The 18,886-nt window shown below is 40.8% G+C and overlaps 1 protein-coding gene across 2 annotated transcripts in view; it reads left to right on the top strand.

Annotated features, from left to right (window-relative positions):
• The window catches only part of RhoGEF64C (Rho guanine nucleotide exchange factor at 64C), a 263,281-nt gene that overhangs the window by 20,043 nt on the left and 224,352 nt on the right, over positions 1–18,886 (top strand). For both annotated transcript variants that reach the window (XM_072300547.1, XM_019051947.2), the window contains exon 2: positions 4,306–4,347. The gene's annotated coding sequence lies outside the window, so the exon portion shown is untranslated. The remainder of the gene's footprint in view (positions 1–4,305; positions 4,348–18,886) is intronic.

Below are 18,886 nucleotides of genomic sequence, written 5' to 3'. Positions count from 1 at the left end.
TTCTTGAAGCTCGCGTCATTGAGGAGTGATCGAGAAGCAGAAAGCTTGTATGTAGAAATTAGAATGCTTGCGGGATACATAGATACATGCGCGTGTAGATCGCAGTCTAAAGTAATTTAAGTAACTATTGCTTTATCAGTATTTCTTTCAACCTCAACAAAATTTCTTCAACAAAATATTAAAGATGAGGTAAAGAAATGAGGCAGCCTATATCATTCCGCGCTTAGGCCCTGAGGGCGAGCTAATCGGTTTTTTAACGAGATGCAACGACACATACGGGATCGAAAACGGAGAACGTGGTGCGAGACTTACAATAGGTGGCAATGGCGAATGTGAGAGGTCCAGGTCTAGATTGCTCGCTTACGCGGGTCGGTTGTGCAATCTGTACAAGGAAACTAAATTATCGTTGAGAACAGGGAACCCGCCGGTAAGAGCTACAATCGAGATCTGCTGATTATAATTCTTTGCCTCTCTCGGATGCTTCTTTACGGTACCGTGCTGGATACTCCCGTGCACCGCTACTTAAATCAGGGCAGTGCAGCGCTGTGCGACTCTGCACGGCGCAGCGAGGCGGGTAAAAAACTCGAATCGGGAGAATCAGAGGAAATGAAAATAAGTTCGCACGGGAGGATTTACCGCTAGTGCGTTACGATCAGGATCCACCGCGCCGCGCCGCTAGAGTGTGTGGCCGAGGCACTATGGTCTGGGGGCGCCGAATTGTGGCCATAAATCAGGAAATGATCAGAATATCATGAAATTTGGTGTACTTATGTTTTTTGGGTCGCTGAATTCAAATTTGACCTTAGTTTTACAAAATTCTTAAATCCAAGATGGCGGCAGGCCCTTGAAACCAAAAAATTAGAAGAAAAGCCAAAATATGATTAGAATACCAAATTGAATGTCAGTTTAATGTTTTGAAGGTTGTCTCACTATAATATGAAATCTATTTTTCAATGATCAAGAGGTTATCAAGGCAGAAGCCCCAAAAATACGTATTTAATCCAGAAAAATAAGAGGAGAAGAAATGATTGAAATTGAATCAAGTCAGTACTATGTTTTTCGGTCTATTGATCCTGACTGGAGCGTAAGTTAAAAAAATTGCACATTCAATATGGTGATATTCGTGTTAGCAAGACATATGGCATTAGCCCTTTAGGGCGCCCCCTCCCCGAACCAAAAATTGTCCCTAAAAATTTTCATTTCAAGCGATTTTTTAAAAATAATTTACTCTTTGATCATCAAACCCTGCTAGCAAAATTTTCTAGATATACTCAATACTACTTAGACCTAAATAGCTTTGACATTCTTATACTCAATGGAGGCTGTCAACCATTCTGCGCTGATTTTCATGGTTAGAATTATTATAAAGATTCTAGGCCTAATGAATCGTGGCCAAAAATCCGATTTTTGAAAGTACGAAAATCTGGCAATCGAGCATATAATCCTTACCTACATCCTTTAGTAGGTGTGAAATGACCTATCAAATCTTATGTAATTGTTTTTATGATCAGATATATGGTGGCGAACTTCACATCCTCCGAGGTACGTAAAGAAACGTGAGAATTTAAAGTGCACGTTATCGTGTATTGCCTTGTGTCGTTTTGTTGGCGTAGATCCCCGATCAAATATGGAAAAGAAAGGTGAAAGTAAGTACTTTTTGATGGTTTAATCGTTTTTAGTATTAAGATTAATTTTATGACCACCATGAGACTCCAAAGTTTTGTCCTAATTTAGGCAAAAAATTGCCTTCACCTTAAGTTTTAGTTATCACTTACACGAGCTAACACGTTCTTATCAGTGCAAGAATGTAGCTCATATGTTCCTCTAACAGGATATCATAGGTTTTTTTGCATCTTTTTGCCTCTGGGGCCTTCAGACCCAGACCCAGATCAGACCCTAAAACCTTGCGGATTACCATTCTCGGGTTGCCTAGCCATGGAATTGAACTCGGAACCTCTTGATCTTATAGCCAGCACTCCAACCACTACGCACCACAGCGGGCCGAGTTAATAAATTTGTATTATGTATACAGGCTGAAGAATAAAAAAAAATACCCAAGTTTTATCCACCATTTGTCGTTTTTCCGGAGAAAATATTATTTTGCTTAAAAATGAGGTTTTTTGCAAAAAAACTTTATTTTCCGGAAATCTGGCAAGTGCTGGAAAAAAACTGATATCATTTTCGGATTCAGCAGCCAAAAATACATATGAATCACCCTATATCAAACGTTGACCTTGTCTCATCTCTCTTATCTCCTTCTGCAATGAAATCAAATTGCGCAGAAAATCGTATAAGTCCCTCACTAAAATGACCAAAAAAGGCCCCAGAGGCAAAAAGCGGCAAAAAGCGGCAAAAAAAACCGATGATATCCTGTTAGAGGAACATATGAGCTACATTCTTGCACTGATAAGAACGTGATAGCTCGTGTTAGTGATAACTAAAACTTAAGATGAAGGCAATTTTTTGCCTAAATCAGGACAAAACTTTGGAGTCTCATGGTGGTCATAAAATTAATCTTAATACTAAAAACGATTAAACCATCAGAAAGTACTTACTTTCACCTTTCTTTTCCATATTTGATCGGGGATCTACGCCAACTTATCACAAAGCGACACAAGGCAATACACGATGACGTGCACTTTAAATTCTCACGTTTGTTTACTTACCTCGGAGGATGTGAAGTTCGCCACCATGTATCTGATCGTAAAAACAATTACAGAAGATTTGATGGGTCATTTCACACCTACTAAAGGATGTAGATAAGGATTATATGCTCGATTGCCAGATTTTCGTACTTTCAAAAATCGGATTTTTGGCCACAATTCGGCGCCCCCAGACCATAGTGCGAGGGTTTATCCGGAGATGAGCCCGAAATAAACTGCTCGAAACAGCGCGGTGCAGTGGGAACCTGCGATGCATTTGTAATCAGCATAGTCTCACAAGAACGAAAAAGCTCCGTAGAATTATAACTTCTGTTTTACAGAACGTGAAAATTGCACTGGATAAAAATCACACATTGTATCTAGAGTCCAGACTCTTAAAAACATCGACAAGAAAAAAGGAAATCCGCTCAAATTAAGAGGCTTGGCTCTTGATTTGGGCTTAAATCTGATTGAATCAAGAGTCCTTTTTCTTGTCAATGTTTTCAAGAGTCTGGACTCTAGATCCTATGTGGCTTTTTTTCCAGCGTGTTTCTTCCGAAACAAGAAAAAATATGTATCTACATGGTAAAATAATTTTCGGCAATATCCTCACCCCGAAAAGCTGAGCCGTCGAAGCCAATATTCTCGGTTCATGTGGGCTAATGGAGATGTTGCATGTGTGAGGAATTTACGATTTGACTGTTGATTCGTATGTAAAAGTTCGCGAGAAACACGATGGTGCCACTGGTTTTCTCTGAAATCAACTCCCAAGCTCAAAAAAAGCTCTTCAGTTTAGGCCAAAATGGAGGGGATATCCCTCGCTATCCTGAGAGTCCCCCTCTACATCAATACAAACTCTTCATGCAAAGATAGGGAGCAAATACATTGACAGGGCTGCAACCAACCTTATTTGGGGACTCTTAAATTGAAATCACGGCAACCCTGTCAATGTATTTGCTAAAATGCTACCTATCTTTGCATGGAGAGTTTGTCTTGATGTAGACGTGGACTCTCAGGATAGCGTGGAATATCCCCTCCATTTTGGCCTCAACTTGAGAGCTTTTCGTAAGCTTGGGAGTTGATTTCAGAGAAAACCAATGGCACCATCGTGCTACTTAAGAACTTCTACATAAGAATTAACAGTCAAATCGCAAATTCCTCACACATGCAACATCTCCATTGTTGAAATTTACAGACAAAGAAGGCAAAAGGGTGGTTGCAACGGACAAAGGAGGTAGATAGTAGACTAAATAACTAAAGATAACCAACGAGAGGCTCTTTGATTAGTCCATCATTCACCCCCTTAGTCTATATGAACCATCCAAATTAACCAGTAGGGTCGCTCCATACTCATTTTGTCCTTTTTTTCTGTGAATGTCAACAATCAGCCCGCTGGCTGCCAGCCACCGGTACGCTAAACAAACTTTTGGAAATCTTGCTGAATTTTAGGAACCAAAACCGTAAATCTCAGTTCGAGTTGCAAAGTTCTCTGGGGCACGGTTTTCGCCGAAAATGTTTCACGATTGTGTGTGTTTTCAGTATGTTTTCGTCTCAAATCAATCGAGCTTGTTATCCATTTTTAGCGCCGATGATAAAATAGTTTTTCTGAGTTCAAACTTATTTTTTTCTGATGTAAAATTTTTACATTTACTTTTTGTTTCAGATAGTGGATGGAGAAATGGATTAACGAAAGCAACGAATTAAGGTAAGAATTGATTATCTCATTTGATTTCATTTCCGTCAACCATTAGGTGATTCAAACTCTTATGGGGTGATAAATTAGGGGATTCTTAAGGTGGTTAAAGATTAGCAGCAAGTCATCAGTTGAAAATTGACCTGCTTTTCAAAGGAAATGAATTAGAGATGCTTGCATGTGCCAAAATCATATTGAAAGAAAATTACAATTCAACTGAAAGCTTATACTTGGAAGCTACAGTCTTCACTAATTCTAGTGAAGGGATGCAATTCCGAGTCTTTTTTCTCAGATTTGTACTAGTAATTGAGTTCGTTTCTTTTTTGCGTCACTGTAGATTCAATAAAAATTGAAAATAGCTGAAACAGCGTATGTTTACCACTCAAACTTGGCATTTTGTCCTTCACGTATACTGTACTCAATGTGCGTCTCGTGTACATCCGTCGCAACTATGTTAAGCACGTGAATTTATGTGTATACTGAGTGCATGCTTTTTTTTTATGTTAAACCAATAACCTTTTGGATTCATTGAAACTTTCAACGACCTCGCGAAAAATTTTGTGATTTCATTGGAATAAAACCGCAGCTGTACACAGATAGAAATTTCATTACAAAAGTTTAATTAACACGGGAAATAAGACGCAAAATAACCCTAGCCTCGGTTGACAATTTCAAGATAAAATGCCAGCTAGTTTCCTTGAAGAAATTTAATAAAAAATGAGGAGTGATTAACAACGTCGCAATCGGAGGAATGCATTTTCCCAGTCCCTCAATAGTTTTCTGCGCTAAGCTAATCGCAAACTGTACCAAAATTAACATTAAAGTGTTGGTTTGTGTTTTACTTCTGTATTAACCAAAGGCAACGCAAGAACACAGCCAGGAACACGGTAGATTTGAATGAAATGATATTACACTGGAAAAAAAAACGCATTGAATCTAGAGTCCAGACTCTTGAAAACAATGAAAAGAAAAAGGACTCTTGATTCAATCAGATTTAAGCTTAAATCAAAAGGAAATCCGCTCAAATTAAGAGGCTTGGTTCTTGATTTAAGCTTAATTCTGATTGAATCAAGAGTATTTTTTCTTGTCGATGTTTTTAAGAGTCTGGACTCTAGATCCAATGCTTTTTTTTCCCAGTGCAATGGCTCTCATTGCATCATTTTGAAATAGTAATCGATTTTATATCCGTCTGTAAATGAATTTGAAATCATCCACAGACAATATTCACTCGCCAGTAATATTGCCATTAACCCTTTAACTTCTCTCCGAGTGAAAGGTTGAAGGACGGAAAGAGCGAGGCTCAAAAAAATCATCGAAAACCGCGTTCTCACCGAGCGGCGGAGACCGGGCGGCAAAAGAGCGACAGGAAACCGCAGATATCGGATTTCTGATGAAATAAAAATTTACATGCTCTCTTCCTCGCCTGCCTCTTAGCTTTCTCACATCCTGAGACCGCAACCCGGGATGACTCCTCACCGGAGAAGCGCGAAAAAATAAGAAGAAAAAACTTGGTGTAAATCTCGAGTGCGTGTCATTGCTTCCGGTTTTAAATAATGTTTATAATGTTGGTACTGTCGACGAAAATGTTGGGTCGTTCCACCGATGTGCCGGCTGACCTCCTGCAACGGCATGCTCAGTAAGTTCAATATCATGGCTGTCTCGTGCGCGCGCAAGTTTGAAACCGAGCTGAGGGCAACCTCCGGGTCGTAAGGTTAGCAGGATCCTTCTCATTGTTGAATATCTCACATTGTTGCCAATATATACGATGTACGATTCGCCTGTACTGCCATGCTAAGGAAGAACGCCGTATGAGCCTTTTGGCGTTGCCAAATTTCCTTCGACAAATCACTGATCTTCAGGAAAATTTGTGAATATTTTTCTTCCAATTTCTCAGATAAGTTTGTTTGTAATTTGATCTTAAGTGTCAGGAGATTTCAAAGAAAAATATTCATAATTTCTCTCAAAATAAACATTTTATTGGATGAAATTTGGCAACTCTCGAATGTTCATACGGCGTTTTCCCTTAGCACGGCAGTGTAGGTCCACCGAATGCGCAGCCTCCATATTCGAAGTCCTCTCATCTTTTTGAAGTATAGATTATTTCATTTCATTCCACCGACAAATGGACTACTTACAGCGAGTTTGGAAAAATCCCGCGTTTTTAAAAAAAAGTAATTTTTATGGCATTATCTCCCACAGGAAACTAGAGAAAGTGCTCTGAACTATCGCGATCATTGAGGGTTCAGCATATGAATCGTACCGACCAAGCAATGCACATGACGCATGACGCTCTAAATATTTTCTAGCAAGAATATGCTGTACTCCTGGCTGATTCTGGCGCAAAATATAAGGCAATAGTAGTTGCACTAACTAGATATTTGGTTGATCCAACCACACTTCCGGCAGACTCAACCGTACCTCTGACTGGTGTATACTCCTACATCTGGCGCCGAAAGCAGCTAGGTTTATAGTTAGGGTTGTGATATTTTTTTTTTTTTAATTTGCACCGTCAGGAATCTAGTAACCACTCGCATTATTTCCTTTTATTGTGGTCTGCTTGCACTGGAAAAAACACATTGGATCTAGAGTCCGGACTCTTGAAAACATTAACAAAAAAAATACTATTGATTCAATCGGATTTTTGCTTGAATATCATAACGAGATCCGCTTAAATTAAGAGGCTTGGTTCTTGATTTAAGCTAGATTCTGATGTGTGTGAATCAAGAGTACTTTTTCTTGTCGAGATTTTATGAGTCTGGACTCTAGATCCAATGTGCTTTTTTTCCCAAGTGCTCTGCCGTCTCGGATTGAGCGAAAGTCGACTGGCCAAATTGGCTTGCTGAAGACTCTTCATCCCTGAAGGTCTCTCCGATGACCGTTTTTTGGCAGAAAAAACCCATCCGGTGATTAATGATTCGGGTTCCCTGAGAACCAATAATACGGGAGATTAGACGCTCTTAGACAACGGAGCAAGTGCATGACAACTCTATAAAATTGCAAAAGGCAAAGAAGGTGGGAGGGGAGGGTCATGGACCTTGGGCGACCAGGGGGCAGCGCGAGTGGGCACCGTGAGCACAGGAGCAAGCAGGGAAGCCAGGGTCAAGGCGCTGCATACCCATTCGCACCATTGCCATGTTGTCATGGAGCATCCTAACAGTTGGAATGCATTTTCCAGTACGAAACTAATATTTCATGCTCGTTTTAGAAACAACGAATATGCTCGGTCCCTGTGTTTCTATATGCAGACGGATGCCTCTTCTTTTTCTTTATGTTCCTCACCCTCCTTTTCTACCACTCTATCTCTCTCATCTTGGTATTCTTCTTCCCATTCTTAAAGCTCGATTCCGTCTTTTTCTTCATCCTTCTTTTCGTCGTCCTCTATCCTCCTCCTCCTCCTCGTCTCCTCATTTTTTCACCTCTTCTTGTTCCTTCTCCTCTTTTTTTCTTTCCTTCTCATTTCCTCTCCGTCTTTTTCTCATTTTTTGTCCTCGCTTTCTTCCTCTTCTTTCTTTCCTTCTAGCTTTTCTCCTTTTTCTTCATACTCATGTCCTTCCTCCTCTCTTATCATGATTTAACCCACGCAGAGAAGTTATTTAATGAGAAAATTCCAAAATTCCTGGTCTTCCTGGAAATCTGTATTATCTTATGTCGTTGAATCTTATTAATTTCATAAATGTTAATTCACGTATATTTCTTTTGGTCACGATATGTTTATATACCTATTTGGTTAAATGAAAAATGAATAAAAATTGGTAGCTTAATGCAGCTTTTGCAGGGGCTATTACAGTGTTAGGTTAGGTTAGGTCAGGTTAGGTCAGGTTAAGTTAGGTTAGGTTAGGTTGGGTTAGGTTAGGTTAGGTTAGGTCAGGTCAGGTTAAGTTAGGTTAGGTTAGGCTGGTTTAGTTTAGGTGAGGTTAGGTCAGGTCAGCCAAAATTACTAGTTTGTTATCAGAAAGTTTAGTTGAATTTATTTGTCTGAGTGGACTCTTGAATGAAACTTGACAACGAAGGAGAAGATCGGTCAAGCGTTTTAATCAATTTCGTTCGGTTTCCAACCAACAGGTGAGCGGATTTCCGATACCGGCGATCCGCCTCCTCAGCCCGCTTCATCGAGTTTTAATCGCCGTGTGAATGAGCCGTTTGTTGCAGAAACCTCCTGGAAGTTACCGCTCCTCTCCCGGAGAAAGTTCCACGGCCAATCAACGGATCAAAGTCCTCGTATTTACGCCTGCATATTCATTTCTGATCGATATAATTAACACCCCTCCGTATAATTTGGTGGACAAATCGTCGTGTGACCGTGAGCTGGCGCATCGATTTAATATTTTTTTTCGGTCTTTTCCCTCAAGTCTGATCAGGATCCCCGCCCCTCCACATTTGAAGTGAATGAATCTCATAGGTGCCTCTTGTAAGAAAACAATGATTGGAAAATCACCGAATCTCTTATTAGAATTTACTAAGAAGTCAAGAGGACTGTCACGGAATTTTTTTATTCAAGAAGCTCATTACCCTGCAACACTTGTTCTGAACGGACATTTTTCATTTTGGCCTCTCGTAGTTCACCTCTACGAGTTCAGTCAGATTTTATTTTACTCGCGCTGTACCGAAACGAACCTTAAACTTTGGTTTTTTCCCCCTTTCGACGAGGGGCGACATTGAGGATTGAAGAGGATGGGGACAATTTTAGGATTCAATTTAGAAAAGATGAAAATGAGAAAATTCCTAACAATTTCACTTTTCATCGCCATTTGATCGAAAGAATAAAAATTCGATCACAAAAGACCCGTTACATTAGATTTCTAATTTGAATTTTCAGGCTAAGAAACAAATAACCCTATCTATTAAACATTTCCTTACCCCTACATTTCTTATAATATCAAGTATGAAATTTTGTCTATAGATGGCTGTAGGTTCCACCTAAGGAATATATGTAAGCCAATAAACCAACAGGAGAAGAAGAATTTTGAGGCTATGTTTACTCATTGAACCAATCGATATCGATACAATCTCACCTGCTTGCTGTATCGAATACGATCTATTGCCTACGACTCTGCGCCAAAGCTGTCTCTCGTAAAGACGAGCGCGGCAACACCTAGGCTAGAGTCCTATCATTCACAACTTTCATCCGAGCGATCAGTTTTGTCGTCGCTGAATGTTGGTATGCATTTCGTGCGCACACTTGCACACTGGATCTGTGGGCCGAGAGCGACCTGGGCCCGGACCGGCAAGCGCTCTCTCGACTCCTTAAGCGCGCTGGCTGGGCCCGAAAAGAAAGTGAAACTGGATACGAGACCCGACCAGTCATCCACGATCCCGCGCTTGCAGGCCCCACCAAAATTCACCATTTCGTCCTTCCGTACTCCCGTGTTACTCAAGACAGCAGTATCGTCCAAATTTTCGAGATCATGTTTTTTTTTTCGAAATTTGGCTAGTAAAATTTAAATGAACTAACGAATTTGCAGTTGAAACGGAAACTTCCCTCTTATTTCTTTGAAACAAGAACTATACTAATTATTAGAGTCCCTTTATACTGAGAGTCAAGACAATATGAATCCATTTCTGATTGGTTCCCGTATTTTAGGCCTCCACAGTGTCACAAACGGGAATAAAGATTATATTTTCAGCGATTGCAAAGATTATAATGTTTAATGGACCGGGGAATAACGGGTTCGACAAGGAACAAACGGAATGAGAGAAGGAGCGGAGAAAGGAATTTGAGAATGAACCGATCAAAGATTACGGAAAACTTTCAATTTGTGTAATCTTTATTCCCGTTTGTGACTCCATGAGAGGGTGTTGTCTTGATTCTCAGTATGAAGGGACTCTAGTAAGAATTGACGTAATTTCTGACAAAACACCTGTTAGTCTACATTATACTGCGAGAGATCTGTGTGCACAGCGTACTCTGCTGTCTTGAGTAAAATTGTGCCCTTAACTGCCAATTTTTAACTTTAAAATTTTATTTCTTGTATGCCTGAAACTTAAGCATGTAGAAGATAACACGTACTGTCCAAGTGCGGCGCTACCAGTAGTGTCAGTACTGTAGCAAGTGCTAAGACTTACCATGAAATGAACAGCGTGCCTTTTTTACAAAGCCGAAGATAAAATTCGTCGGTTTTTTCGTCACCTAAAAATCAACGTCTATTAAAATCGAATCGATCGTTAAACTGATCGTGTCCCGGACGACATCAGGGTACGCACCATCGCGCCAGATGAGTGGATGACATCAATCATTTCATTTTTCGAAAGGGAACATTGCTAGTATTAGATTCATAAATTACGCGATTGTATACGGCCGGCCGTAGTGTGATTTTTAGGCAACTCTTGCTGAGAAACTCCTCTCCTTTCGGCTCTAGCTAAAGTTTGCCCAACCTCAATAAGCCTGGTTCACATCGCCGAAAAAACTTCAAGTCAGGTCTTCGACGTAAGTCTCTCATGAATTCAAGTAAAATCTTAATCACATCTTCGGTTGGGTAAGATGGCACTGATTAACCGAGCTGTTCGTGCAGCGCTGTAGATACAGCCAATAAAAAAAGCTCAAATCGCAGATTTCCAAACCAGACACCACTTGCACCTAATTGATTCACTGCCTGCGCAATCATCCGAATGTGAATGCACTACCTGGTTATCACAAGGCGCCTTCGCACAGATCCCAAATCTGGTAATTAGGCGCTCATCTGCAATATTTCTTCATCTTGCGTATACGGTAACGACTAACAATCTCTGTGTCCCTAATCGTAGCTCAGCTAATCGGAGTATGTACTTAATTATGCATCAGAAAGTTACGTTTCGCGCAGGGTGGCGTTGGGAAGTAAGATTTACTCAATGAAGGAAACGGGCGTGGTTAATTTTAATGCAGTTTCATTCATGTGACGATTCGTTTTCGAGTAATTTTATCCGTCTTGAAGAGAGTCTCTCAATGAGACAGCAGAAAAAACACTGGAAAAGAAACACATTGGATCCAGAGTCCAGACTCTTAAAAACATTGAAAAGAAAAAATACTCTTGATTCAATCAGATTTAAGCTTTAATCAAAAGAAAATCCACTCAAATTAAGGGGCTTGGTTCTTAATTTAAGCAAAAATCCGATTGAATCAAGAGTATTTGTTCTTGTCGATGTTTTTAAAAGTCTGGACTCTAGATCCAATGTGTTTTTTTTCCAGTGAACCTCAAAACGAATCCGTGTCCTGAAATGAGCTCAATGCAACTAAATTTCACAAATTTAGATTTAGTTAACCTATTCGACTAGTTTTGAATGTTCAAAGTTTGTCCATTTTGTCCATTCTTTTGAGTAAGTTCATTTTTCAATATGTGTTGTCTATAGACGATATATTTGAGGAATGGTAAATTTCAATTGGCATATTACAGAATTTCTGCTCGTATCTTTTTTTTTTATTATCCCAGAAAACTCTCTTCAACTCTGGTGGTACATTATCAAATTAACAAACTCGACCTGCAGTTAGAATTTAGGAACTGAGGGAACTGGTTTCTTGTGATAGGTTTTTTGGATTCTTATGGGTATAAAATGATGATGAAAAGAAAAATTCCTAGAAATTTTCTCATTTTCAGCTTTTCCTGCTTAAATCCTTAAATTTTCGTTTGAGGTTATATTCTATTGTTTTGAACCAATCGATACATCGAACTGCTATCGAATACGATCTATTCCCTCCACTGGCGCCGCACAACTACTCTGTCACTCTATAACCCACGCTAAAAATGATGAAATTGATACGCTTTCAAAAGCGCCGGAATGATATTTACTCTTGAAATTGTCATCGAGAAAGTCAATTTGGTGATTAAAAGCCCCGCCAAGTGGAAGATCCGCTAGTGGAGGCTCAAGAGTGCCGTTTAAACTCCTCAACCAACCGAGACTCTTTTCACGGTGAGGATATTTTCCAATCCGCGCAGCGGGCAGCAACGAGCTTAATAACGAGCTTTACAGCCACAATAAACTCGGGAGCAATAAGCCCGTATCGCACTCGGGCTATGACGAAAGTACAAATAGGCTCATCAACCGTGCCAAAAGTCGTCGAATTCGTCCGTTAAGCGACTCGGTCAACGATTTATTTCCGATTCCTCGACGACATGTTAAAACGCCGCCGCGGCTGCAGACTGCAGCGCTCCGCGCGGCGGTGAGGCGCTTTTCAGCGGTCGATCACTCAATTAGCGAGCGGGAGATAATTTCCACACACAATAAGTGGCTGGCAAATTCAATCGAGCATCTATAGCTCCTGCGCCCGGGCGTCGCCGCGCCAAAATGAAAGCGCCCAGAAGCCGGCATCGTAACGAACCCAAGGACTATCGGATACGTTAGTGCCAAATGGGAAGTAATATTCTAGTTCCAAGGGCCGTATTAGAGTACCTATATTGAAAGAGTATGGCCACTGGGCTCCATGGAGAAGCTTAGGACCCAAAAATTGTGGTGCTTTGTTTTAGTTTTTGTAGCTGGAAGGGGGTCATTGCCAACTTTTGACGGTTATCACCAACCGCATTTGCCGCCAACCTTACTACATCGAAGATAATGTTTCTCAAAAATTGCACACGGTTAGCCTTTAGAATATGTGACGAAGTCGCAATAGTGCATTTGGGTAAATTTCTCGTTACGATAAGCAAAGAAAACTACATTTTGAGTCATTTTTCATTACATTAATTTATGGCGTCCGCCATTTTGGGGTCGGAAGGGCCCTATTCAGCCTAAGATGGCTGAGCCAATCAGAGGTGGTAACACCAGTGGCCATACTCTCTCAATATAGGTACTCTAGGCCGTATAAAGTCCCTTTTACCCAGAGGTATGACAACTCGATTATCAGCTGACTGGCAGCCGGCCTTGGCTAGCCATGGAGGCACAAACGAGTGCACCCAAACGAACGATATTGAGGGATAAAGATAAGGAATCCTGCGATCCTGTCATCCAAAAACAACTACATCAACAAAATTGATCAATTAAAAAGAAAATGAGATTGGTTTGTGAATAATTTCTTTATCTATTTTCATTTTGGACCGATGGAAATAACAATTTACTCTTGATAAACCATAATTAGGTAATATTTTCATTATTTTTGTTCACATTCGAGTCACCGCCACCTTGGTGCAGTCGTTTGTGACTACATGAGCGAGAACCAATCAGAATTGAAATTTTTTTTGGGCCACTTTCAGCCCAACCAAAAGTGAGTTGTCGTAACTCTGGGTATAAAGGGACTCTAACCAAAAGTATCACAAGAACACAAATATTTTTGTATCAGTGCAATAGACCCTTTCATGTCGGAGCATCTCACTCAGGAGCCAAATTTAATATTCATTGCCACCTTGTTTTCCGGTCTTTAACCGTAGTATCATATTCCCCGCGCGACGAGGCAACTAGGAAAATAGAGCAGGCGGCCTCCTACTAGCCGAACACCGGCACTGCCGTGCTAAGGAAAAGCGCCGTATGAACCTTCAGGCGTTGCCAAATTTCCTTTGATAAAACACGAATTTACCGGGAAATTTATGAACATTTTCCTTCCAATTTTTCAGATAATTTCGTTCGCAATGTCACCTAATGCTCCTGAAAATTTCGAAGCAAAATTTTCATAACTTTCCCACAAAATAAACATTTTATCCCAGGAAATTTGGCAACTCTCGAATGTTGATACGGCGTTCTTCCGTAGCACGACAGGGCAGCCGCGTGGTCCCGGTCCACGAGGCCCGGGGAAGCTGCCGGCTGCCAGCCGCGCGGCGGGCGTCGCGATCCCCGAATAGACTCTGATGAGAGATTAATTACTCGGATGATGAGGTTCCAGGGTGTTCGGCTCCATTCTTTCCTATTATCTAAGTGGTGAAATGAGAGAGAAATTAGCCGATAGAGAATGAAACGCCGGGTTCTGCCGCCGGAGAAATTAGGTAAGTAGGCCAGAGCCCGCGATGGGGAGAGTCTCCACTCTGAAACTACTTTTACCGCGCGCGCGCTTACGCTTAAACTAGTAGCTAGTTTGATACTTCATCCGCGCGCTCGCGCCTGCGCCGCCGTCTTTTTTGTTCCTGTCAAGGTTACTAAATTATGTGATTATTGTCTGTTAGCCATGCCGCCGAGCCCCCCCCCCCTTTCCCCCGGTGTCTTCCGAGGCGCCCTGCGCTTACGCCGAGGTGGAATAGAGTACCTTGCAAGGGAGAGTGCTGCCATCTTAGCGCCGCTTTTTGATTGGCCTCATCACTCTCGAGCTCTCCCGGGGATTTAGACGACGAATGTAAACAAACCAAACAAACCGGTCTTTGTAGACTTTGGCTACGCTGAGGATCACCCATTGACGAATAGCGACCCCTCGATTAACCTTTTGACGACAGGTGGAAACTTTTACTTTCGGGGTTTCGACGGTTTCCTTATGGACGACAATATGCCGCACTAGAAAAAAAAAAAAAAAAAAAAAAACACATTGAATCTTGAGTCCAGACTCTTAAAAACATCGACAAGAAAAAATACTCTTGATTCAATCGGATTTTTGTTTAAATCAAGAACCAAGCCTCTTAATTTGAGCGGATTTCCTTTTGGTTTAAGAAAAAATCTGATTGAATCAAGAGTATTTTTTCTTGTCAATGTTTTCAAGAGTCTGGACTCTAGATCCAATGTTTTTTTTTTTTTTTTTTTTTTTTTTTTTCCAAAGAAGTATAGTCATCCAACTTTTGGTTGGCTGTTGGGACTTTTTAGGTAGATAACGAGCTTAAGGAGAGGCAGTGCGCCAAACAATGCACCAAAAATTTGCTTGCGCACAAAAAAAAATAGAATGTTCAACAATTCAAAGTTGAAGTTTCGAAAGCAGAAGTTTCCACCATTGGCGAGATTACCTAGCCTAACCCAACGCAAGGTTTCGCTTTATCTCTGGGTTCACGATATATAGAGGCCGTGGATGAAGTGAAAATTGTCGAAACGTAGAGGTGAGGGGGGAATTTCGTTTAACTAAAAAGGTTTTGAAGTGTGGAGGCCCTCGCGCTAAGGTCATATATCATGGTGAATCGCCCTCTTTCACAGAAATTTTGTTGTATACGGAACACCAAGCTGTTTCGTTCTGTTAATCAATACGTTCGATCCTTGAAGCCGAACTTTAGTTCAGGTAACCAAGTTTCAGTGTGCACTGTTAAAAATCAATGATTTACTTGAATTACTTACTGTGAATCCCCGACTTTAAAAACATATGTGGCACAGAAATACCATGAATCTTTCAAAACTGAGGCATAATCGATGTTTTCAGTGACAGAGATAAATTCAACGTGTCATCTGTTTTCGGAAAGATAATGGTAGGTTATAATACGTATAGTTTTGCCTCCAAAAGGACACTCACGTAGCATACACTCTTCTAAGAGATGCATTTCTATATTGCCGTTTTTTCATGGTTTCGTGCAAATCTAACGTCTTCTATATTTTTCTTTTTTCAGGTAAGCAGCTCCGTTCTTTTCATGGGAGTTCTTCACCCAAACTGCTTCTAAGTGAGTAAAGCCAGATTTTTAAAACTCTCTTGTCCAATGAAATGAGACCAGTCGTATCAACACTATTAAAAATCAACGATTTACTCTGAGTGAATAGCCGCCGTGAAAAAAAAATCCAGCGTGAATTTCGCGCCGTACTCTGAGTGAATAGATCAGAGCGTGAATATCACCAACGACGGACGAATAAGTTAAGCTTCCTCAAGTAGCGTAAATTCATTCTTCTCCAGTATCCGCGTCGAATGGCAAAGCGGCAAGACATTCTCCTGTCACAATCCCTACCCGGGTTCAAATCACGCTGCGGCAGTTCCATTTTACATTTCCCTGCCAGATTTTTACTCCAGCCAGGGTCAAAATAGCAACCGAGTAAGCGTGAATTTCGCGCCGGGATTTTTAACAGTGTGAATCAGTATTTTTTGAGCATTAGCAGCCATCCTCACAACTACACTGGAAAAAATCACATTGGATCTAGAGTCCAGACTCTTGAAAACATTGACAAGAAAAAATACTCTAGATTCGATCGGATTTTTGCTTGAATCAAAACGAAATCCGCTTAAATTAAGAGGCTTGGTTCTTCATTTAAGCTAGATTCTGATCGAATCAGGAGTACTTTTTCTTGTCGATGTTTTTAAGAGTCTGGACTCTAAATCCAATGTGGTTTTTTTCTCCAGTGATGAGTTTGAAGTCTTCCGAAAGCAGAAGCGATAGGTATTCGATGTCTAAGGTCACTATCAAATTAACCAAGTTGTTTTGGATTTATTCCATCCAGCTTAATGTAATGATTTCAGTAATGCGACAGTTCCAAAAGCCAAGCAAAATGTCGTGAACTTAAGAAAATAAAGCTTGATCCTTGAGCCGTTTGAGAAGTGCCACAGGGTGGTCGTTTTTGTCGCGCGCCACTCTGCCAAGGTCGGCTAAACTTGTGCAAAGTGGATCCATCTCGACCGGCAGAGCTGCATCGTTTCGAAGCTGAGCTTAAGCCATGCACCTGCAGCTGGTCGGACCGCGTTTCAAGCCGCCCGCCAGCGCCAAGCCCTCCCCGCTCCTCGCCGAATCCGCGGCGCCCGATATGCGAACAATCCAAGGAGAATTGCAATAAAAAACGAAAGTCCAAATGCCGTGACTCAACAGTGAAAGTAGTTTCGACCGATGTTTGGGTTCTCACACCGACTCGCTACCTGATACCGTTTTCAAATTTCAGCGAATCCTCGAATTGTCCAACTCGGCTGCGCTCAACTCGCGATTATCCTTGTATGGTTATTTACACGCATTGCGCTTGTTTTTATTGGTCCGGAGGCTTGATTTTGCATGCAGGGCTTTTTCGAGCCTTTCGATCGATCTGGACAACAAGTTTCCAAACTATTGCAAGACTTTAAAATGAAACGCCTTGTCTCCACGCGATGTTTCATGGGCTTTGTCCTAGGGAGAAATCTCACCTGCGAAGTTGGGAAAAATATTGAGTTAGTTAATATTAATCCCAGTGCCAACTTAAGAGTCATTGTGGAGTCCCAGGAACGACTTTAAAAGGAGAAGAAAATTTTTTGTGTTGTTTAAGTAGACAAAAGCGCAGAAGTTTCATTCCTGCGATTCGAACTTGGGAAAAATCCCGTGAAACGTCCCATGGAGAAATGGCGGAATGGAAAGAACTTTGACGCAAAGGTACCTCAAGATGATAACTTTTTGATACTAACGATTCATCGAACATTCCATCTCGAGACATTTAAATGTTATTTTCTTAGCTCAACTAGAATTGAATTTTTAGTTCAATAACGACCCAATTCGGAAAAACGAAATTTTTCAGGACACGATAAAAACTGCGTAACACCCGGAAAAGGAGTGTTACTATACGCATAAAAATGAACATGGTAAAAAAAAACCCGAGTTGGGCCGTTTTCAAACTAAGATGTTCAATTCCTGTTCTAATTACAAAAATAGTCTAGAGGGTAACTTTTCTTCCCTCTAGACTATTTTTATAGAGACATTTAAATTATCTTTTCTGAGCTGAACTAGAATTGAATTTCTTAGTACGATAACGATCCATCTCGGAAAAATGAAAATTTTCAGGACACGATAGAAACTGCGTAACACCCGGAAAAAGAGTGTTACTACGCCTAAAAATGAACATCGTAAAATAACCCGAGTTGGGTCGTTTTCGATCTAAAATGTTCAATTCCTGTTAAAATTACAAAAATAGTCTAGTCTAGAGGGTAACTTTTCTTCTGCCAAGTTCCACTCCTGAATTGGAACTCTATCATTAAGTCTCCCTGAATCTGAATGAAATGACATAACGCTATTGAAGTGTTTTCGATTTTTGTACCTGAAATGCACAGCTGGGCATGTATACCTTCAATTAGATGCTAGATGCAACTTAACATATATTGATAGTCGAGGACAGGGAATTAGGTTTCAAGGGGGAGGGGCTTTTTGCGGTTCCTTTGCAGAAAGTTTTTCTGATGAATAAATTAAGTTCCAAACCCGAAACCCGGTAAGCGTTGGTGCTCCTGAGATGCACCAGTTTTCATCTGTTTCACCTCTTTCTCTCATTTGAAGAGAATACAGTGGACTGGCAAATGCAATTCTAGCTATGGATATGAGACCAAAATCCGCTCAGTAAGAAGACAAGGAATTTTATGAAAACTTTGGTAAATACTGCCGCCGGTAGATGGTGTGGTAATTCGTGGTTTGTTTTGTTGACTCCGCGTTTAAGTCTCCGAACTTTTAACGGCCGTTAGCTTGTGTTGCAAACTCGCTTTTTGGTCCATAATACCTTGTATTGTGAATTTTTTTCTGTTAAACCAGGGGAAATACTCTCCCTAATCCCCTCCCCTCCCTTCAAAAAATCTTCAAAATTAATCCGTAAGTCCATTTCAGTTGTTTCATCATTAGATGAAATACCATGCATAACTTAGCAACGCTGGATAGCGCTTTACCAGGTTTTGAATTTCCACTCTTTATTTATTGACTAGCTTCTCCCAATTTTTAAAACATTCGCAACTACTTGCCCACTATCGCCGTCTCTCATTTTTAATCTTAATGATTTGTAATTTCGGCTTAGTCTTCCAAATCTGTGCACAATCCCCGCCCCCGTGCATGTTCCG

The sequence above is a fragment of the Bemisia tabaci genome, chromosome 5 (genome assembly GCF_918797505.1).
Source record: "Bemisia tabaci chromosome 5, PGI_BMITA_v3".
NCBI lineage: Eukaryota > Metazoa > Arthropoda > Insecta > Hemiptera > Aleyrodidae > Bemisia > Bemisia tabaci.
The sequence above is the reverse complement of the archived record's forward strand: the minus strand, read 5'-3'. Positions and strand labels throughout refer to the sequence as shown.